The following is a 7,659-nucleotide window of genomic DNA, read 5'->3' as shown; positions in this document are numbered from 1 at the left end:
TATAACAGAAGCAACATAGCAACTCCTGCTCTGTCATATGCCAATTGTGGGTCCTGTGCAAGTGTCTTTATCTCTCTATCATGCAGATTCTTGTTTCCAGGACTGATAAACTCAAACTTGATATGGAATAAATATCAGTGCTACTCTGGCCTCAGAAATACAAGATGACTCCTCAACTCTTATCTGGAATTGTAGAACTTAGGGTCGAAAAGAGATGGTGACCCAGAAATCAAGGTGGAGGGTGAGCCCTTCTATGCCCACAGGGAAGGGAGGGACTGGAGAGTCAACTCTTGTGGACCCTGGGTCCATCTGCCTCCCAGGCACTTCTAGGTGTCCCGTGGGTATCTAAATGAAACATATCCCTATCTGCCCTCTTCATCCTTGCCACAAACCTGCTCCCCCCTTCAGGCCCTCTGAAGGGCACCATTACCTACCCAGTCTCCCCCTAGTCCTTGCCCAGCTAACCCATACGGTCCCCAAGACCAGGCAGTCCTCCCTCTGAAATATGTCCTGTGTTCATTCTTCCCACTCCACTGTAGCCCAGACCACCAGCACCTTTCTTGCTGACTCTGCAGCAGCCTTCTGTCTGTCTCCCTAACATCAGCCTGCCTGCTTCCAGTCCATTCTCCTTCTAGCTGCCAGGCTTATCATTCTTTCTCTTTATTTGTTAAAGTGGGTGGTAGTCTGAATAACAGCTTCCCAAAGATGTCTATATCCTAATTTCTGGAACCTATGAGTATGTTACCTCACATGGCAAAGTGTACTTTGCAGATATGATAAGGATCTTGAGATGGGAGAGATTATCCTAGATTATCCAGGTGAGCTCAGTATAATCACAAGGGCCCTTATAAGAGAGAGTCATGTGAGGGTCAGAGTGGGAGGAGATGTGATGATGAAAGCAGAGGTCAGAGAGATTTGAAAACAGTATACTTCTGGCTTTGAAGATAGAGGAAGAAGCCATGAGCCAACGAATACAGGTGTCCTCTGGAATCTGGAAAAGGCAAGGGAACAGATCCTCCCCTAGAGCCTCCAGAAGGAACCAGTCAGCTGATCCCTTGACATTAGCCCAGTGAGACCCATTTCAAACTTCTGACCTCCAGAACTGTAAGATAATAAATTCATGTTGTTTTAAGCCACTGAATGTGTTGTATCAGCAATAGGAAACTAATACAGTGGGTTTCAAATAGGGTTAAGTATATACATGCATTTATCCAATTAAAGCTATTTCATTTGAAACAAAACTGTCTGCCCAGATTCCCTGGATGTCTATCTGAGTGACTTCAGGCCAAGCTCTCTGAAAAGAAGACTCCCTCTGGCCAAATTTTTCTTAAAGGCACAGGCAATTTGATGGTGTTCTGAGTCTGTCAGCCTGGTGTGGTAACCAATCCAGAACCTGACACGGCCCAGGGCATCACCTACTGAGGAAGGCCACACATTGCTAACACCACCTCATCAGTCTTCCGTTTAAGATACTTCCACGGCTTCCTTTTGCCTTTAGGATCAATTGAAATGCCAAAGTGTGGCTTGAAAGCCCAGCTCAGCGAGCTCCTGTCCACCTTCTCATCCCTGTCCCCTGATTGGTGCCATTCCTGGAACCCAAGTCTTTCGCTCCCACCCCAGGCTCTTTCCCACAGGGTTCCCTTTACTTTGAGTGTAGTTTCAGCTCCTACTGCCCCCTCTGGCCAGTTTCTATGAAAACATGAGACACATTTTTCTGGGACAGAAGTCATCTCTTAGGGCAGGACTTGTTCCTGCCCAGAGCAGCTGCCCCTGACCAGCAAGGCAGGTCTGCCCAGGGTGAACAGCCCAGGCTGTAGGGACAAAAAAACCCAACTGTGGTTTAAAGAATTTGTGCACATGTGTGTGACAAGGTTCCAAGCTAGCTTACCTGACTCCTAGAATTGCCAGAAGAGACTCCCAGGCAGCTCCTCCCACCCTGGGCTGGATCCAGCAGCCCATTCTTAATTAGAGCCAATGTATGCCCAGGCTTCCTGGGACTTGTCACATGTCCCAGGGCATGTCGGTGGTTACCTGTTTCAATCCCAGCTCTGCCAGTCGCCAGCTGGGCAAATTCCTTAACCTCTCTAAATCTCAGTTTGCTCCTATGTGAAACAGGGATAACAATAGCTACTGCATAGAGCCACGATGAGGCCTAAAAATGTGGTCCTGCGTATGAAGCACAGAATGTCCCATTGGTAGTGGACATTGATACGTATAATCTAGAGCCTACTTGTCTTTCAATCAGGAAAGGATCCTCTCCATTTCATTAACAAATGGAGTTAAATTTTAATTATCAAATTCACCTGGTGGGATATGGTTAGCCACAGCTCTTGCTCTCTGGGTCCATTTTGTCTGGGTCCCAGTACACTTTCCAGTGGGCCTTGGATGAGTCAGCCCATCCAACTGGCTTGTGCCCATGGCCACCAGCATCTCTTGCCCTGGCAAACATAGCGCCCTCATGACTGGTCTTTCGCTTCCACTGCGGGCTCCCCATCCCCATCAGTCTGTTCTCCTCACAGCTTGTGGCTGTCTTTAAAAAAAACAAAGAAGGAAATAAAAGAAGGCAAACTGATTATTTTACTTCTTGCTACAACTTTCAGTGACTCTCCCTGCTCCCCGGGGAGCAGTATTTCGATATACCATGAAATTAGAATCAAAACCTCCCTTGCCCCCTGGCTCCAGCTGACCTCTGCAGCCTCCTGACCTCCCTTTCCCTGAAGGACCAGACTCCCTCTTATACTAGGGGCCTTTGCATGTGATGCGTTTGATACCTGGAACATCACTTCCTCCAGGAGAACTTTCTCTGACCCTCAGAATAGAAGAGGTCACAAGACTCTGCTGTATAGTTCCTTCTGTCAGTAGTGGCTCCTTGACTGCATAGTGATCTGATTAGGGGCTGTCCTTCAGCCAGACACAGAGACCACAAGGGGAGGAATATTTATCTAACTCACCATGGCTTCCCTAAGCATGGAGCCTGGAACACAGTAAGCACTCAATAGATGTTTGTTGAATGAACGAAGGAGGGAACAAACAAATGAAAGGATAGAGCTACTTATAGGAATTCTTTTGTGAAGCCTTTTCTAAGGTAAATAATACTTGTTGAATTATTTTTGGTGTAAAAATTGACTTTCCTATATTATCGTCCCTTCATCATAGTAAATCTATTATTTCCATGTCCCTTGTAAAGATTTTTTTTATTTGCTACATTCAAGACGTTTTCCTCCCATTAATTTTTCCTTGTTAAGTAGTTTTTGTGACCATTTTATGCTTTAAGAAAGAAGTGCCATTTGGTATTTACAATATTCTCTCAGCTTCCTTGGTGAGAAGACTCTGGCAGCTTTCTCACTGTTGACTCTGACCAGTGCAGCTTGGAACACGATGTCATCCCTCCAAGAACTCTCTCAGACCTAGATAAAACTTATTCTGTGTCTCCAGTTAGGAACAAGGTGTTTGGAAACAGCACCTTATGCAACAGAGATGATGCAGGGCTATCCCTCGGAGGCAAATGAAATAAAGATCACGGGTGTGTGGAGAATGTATTCACAGTGTCCTAGGAACCAAAGATTTTAAAGCTTCTCTGCCAGTAATTCAGTTTTTATTTTATGTTTCTTGGAAAATGGAAGGCCTGTATTTGCCACGTGTGTTATCTCAGATGCAGAAAGGGGAAAAAAAAAAAGGTATCCTGTGCTGATAAGAATTTCCATGGCAGCCCGGTCAAAGCTGCCCTCTTTGCAACTGGCTTCCACCTGGCCCTGCACATGCTCCCCTGGGAGGGGTTTCTCTATTCAGCATGATATCTGTCTTTTTGCTTCCTCATTTCTATGGGGAATGGTACATGCATACGAAGTCATTGACGATTCTTACTTTATTTCAGAAATGTGCAGGGCTGAGGCACCTGAATTTTTCCTCAAATACTTTAAAGCAAACTATGTGGCAGAGCCCCTCATGCCTGCTCCCAGAGGAATTTCCTTTGAGTGTTCATATCTCGAAAGCTTATGTAACCTGACACAATTATCTAAAAAGCCTTGGAATCCGAAAGAACAGAGATATGAGCTAGGAATGAAGGTTGGAGCTGGGAAAGAAGTGTTCTCCCAGCCTGGGTACTGGGTCATACTTCACTATGACAATGCACAATTCAACTTCCAAAGAAAAATGTTAACCCCTGGCACTGTGACCAGTGCGTACCTTTGCTTATCGCTCTGAACAAGGAATCTCTTGATGAGGTGCTCGAGGGGCATTACAAAGCCTTAGACCTGGCTGGCGGTTAAAAATATTTCTATAACCATCTTGAGCAACTGGTCTTCCCAGGATGAAAGCAAGAGTGGCTTGGGCCCCTTCTAGAAGATAACCCTCTCCACTGACTCAAAGATCAACACATCCTGAGAGCTGGGGTCTCGTGCCAGTGGTTAGCGCTGCAAAGGAGGTGTGGATTGGGCTCTGAAATCCATATTTTCACCAAGTGATTGGTCCAGGTGATTTTGACTCAAGCCCAGCTCAATTCCCAACTCAGGGGAGAGGGAAGGAGATGAGGACAGAAACTATAAGTGCAGACCGAAAATCGGGACTCCACAGGGAGATGACCCTGCCATGTGCCCAAAAGCCCTTGCACCAAGAAGCTTCTTTCTCCTCTCTTTGTTTTCACTTTTAGAAATCCCAGCCCCATTTGCTATTTGCATACCAGCGGTGAGGGACCTCCAAGGAGAATAGGCACCACTCATAGGTGGTTGGCTTTTCAAGGAATTTGCTGGAGAAAATTGGAGGCAGGGCAGTGAACAAAACCCCCTCCATCTGGTTTCAGTTTATTTGAAAAAACAACACACACAGGCCTCCCCACCAGCAATCAGAAAACAGCCACAGCTCCCCAAGGAGGGTATTAGCCACAAGGGGTGGGACTGAATTATGTATATGCAAATAAATTAAACCAGCCAGCCAACAGCAACTAATTTTTGTATCTTTTGCAGTTGTTCTGCCAAGAAAAGGCCTGAATCAGGGTGATGGAAGTTGTAAGGAAGCAAGTTTTGGAATTAGTTTTAACAACTTGCCTTAATTCTACCATTGGGAGACATGTTTCTAATCCAGAAGCAAATTTTATTTTATTTTATTTTATTTTATTTTATTTTTTAAAATGTTTTGGAGCAGAAAAAGTTTTCTCGCAGGGCCAAGCAAGAAAAATGGGTGGCTCATGCTCAAAACCCCTAAACTCCCAGAAGCAAATTTTCAAAGGTTGATAGTCTTTCACCTGGCGGCTGCCCACTGAAAAATGCCAAACTCCTAGGCTGAAGGCCAGGGGGCAGTGCTGCCTGATGGTTGGGAGCAGAGTGTCTGGACGGCTGAGTGACCTAGGGCATGTCACTGAATCTCTCTGAGTCTGTTTTCTAATGTATAGAATGGTAGTACATGCATCATAGGGATAATGTGAGGATAGTAAATAAAATGAGGAAGTCAAACACAAGGACTGGCACACAGCAAGCACATAGTAAATGTGGCAGAGGATTATGAATAACTCAGAGCCTCACTGCAGGACCCAAGAAGACCAGTTTCACCTGGAGTTAACCAAGCTGTCCCAGCAAGTGTTCTCAGCTGGGGCTTGCCTTGCCCCTGGGGCTGGTCCACAAAACCCTTTAGAGCAAATTCTCTTAGTGTTTTCCAAACTCGAGGGCCCTGATCCCCAAATACCTGCCTTCAATCCTGGAAGCAAAAGAAAAGAAGTTCAGAGAAGGGTGCTGGACACGGTTTGAAAATGCAAGTGATACTCCTGGCTTCCTGCATTTCCCCAACCCTTCTCCCCAGTAAGCGAAGGGCCTGACTTCCAGGTGCACAGCCTAGAGGAGAGGGATGGGGGACTCAGTTCATGCCTGGTGAGTTGGCAGTCTCCCAGGCTCTTGTGCCACGTGAGTGACGTGCTGGGGACCATGGGCACCCAGCTACCTCTGGGCTCAGCCCTCACATGTCCACGAGCACTTCGGGCTGTTTATCCAAAACAGACCTTTGCTTCTGTCCCTCGTAGGGATGCACCAACAGGACTCCCAGCCTCCCCTCTTTCCTTGTCCCCAAATCCATTTCCTGGCCAACTGGGACAGGGCCCTTATTTGCTCAAGACTATTCCCAGCTCTCTTTTGCCCTCAGAATGAAGTCTAAGAGGGCACATGTGGCAAACTTAGCTCTGCATTAACAGAGCCAGACTTCGGGCTCTGGTACACTTGATTTTGAATCTTGGGGCTGGTCCAAGATTCAAACTTAAGTGAACCTGAGTTTGAGACCTTGAACAATTTTCCTAGCCTCCAGAAGCCTCAGCTTCCTTGAATGTAAAATAGTAATGATGATACCCACTACAAAGGGCTATTGTGAGGCTTCTGCACCCCAACCCAGGGCTTGGGACAGAGCAAGAGGTTTGGAGGCCAGTGCATGGAATGAAGATTGAGGATGAGGTAGGAGGGGTCGGCTGCCAGAACTAGGGAAGATGATGAGACCAGTTTTGGACATGCTGAGTGTAAGGGGCCTATGGGTGTCCACGGGAGGCATCTGGGGGCAGCTGGACATGTGGGCCTGGAGTTAAGAGCAAGGCCTTGGCTGGAAAGAAGCGTGGGAGTCGCCAATATGTGAGTAGGAAGATGAACTCATGGTGGGGGAGAGACTGAGCATGAGGCTTCCACAGCCAGAGGTTCACCCACAGGGAAGAGAAGCTTGTGACGGAGGCTGAGAGGGAGAGCCAGAGAGGTAGGAGGAAACCCAGCAGCAGTGGCTTTGCAGGTGCCAAAGGGAGAAAGGGCCTGGAGTACTGAGGAGTTAACTGAAAGCAGAGGTGTATCCATGGTACGTGAGGACTAGGATGTCATCACTGGCGACCCTTGGCGTGGTCAGGAGCGGGAGCTGACTCAGAGCTAGAGTGGGGAGCGGAGAGGGGAGATGGTGACTATAGACAGTTTTCGAGAAACGCGGCTGAGAATGGTGGCGGGGAGCATGAGAACAATGCTTGGGGAAAGGGATACAGGATTGAGTGAGAGAAGTTCTTTATTGCGATTACCAGAGGGAGAGGCCAGAGCGAGCCAGCATGCATGCCGCTGGGAGGGAGCCAGTAGTTAGTTATGACAGCCACGGTGCCCAGCACAGGGCCCGGCATGAAGTAGGAACTCAATAAAAGTTTGCTCCCTGTGAGGACGGGGAGGGGTGGGGTCTGGAACTTGGGTGGAAAGATTGGCCATTGGCAGGAAGAGGCTCCCCTCTGCCATTGTGCCAGGAGGGAGGAATGATGGGGTGCCAGGGGGTAAGCAGAATACAAGGCAGGGCCTCCTTGGGACTCTGCTGCCTCCGAACCTGAAGATGAGCTCGTGGTGGGGGAGGGACTGAGCGTGAGGCTTCCACAGCCTGACCACAGAGGAAGGAAGAAGAGGTGATAAGTGAGTGCTTGGCTGCAGAAACCTGGTGTGGTCAGGGAACAGAACATGAGCTCTCAGAGACTGCCACTTGGCACACCCCATCCTGGATTTCTGTTCCTACCATCCTCAGGTCCAGCAGTTGGTTACCTTCCCGGTACTCCTTTCAGAGCCATGCCCTCCCCCAAAGGCCAGTAGATGGGGCCAGTGAGCCGCCGGGCTCGGCAGGAACAGGCCGGAGCCAGCCTGCCAGGCCCCGGCCACCGCACGGCCCTCCAGAGCCTGG

This window comes from Orcinus orca, chromosome 20, assembly GCF_937001465.1.
Source record: "Orcinus orca chromosome 20, mOrcOrc1.1, whole genome shotgun sequence".
Taxonomy (NCBI): Eukaryota; Metazoa; Chordata; class Mammalia; order Artiodactyla; family Delphinidae; genus Orcinus; species Orcinus orca.
The sequence above is the reverse complement of the archived record's forward strand: the minus strand, read 5'-3'. Positions refer to the sequence as shown.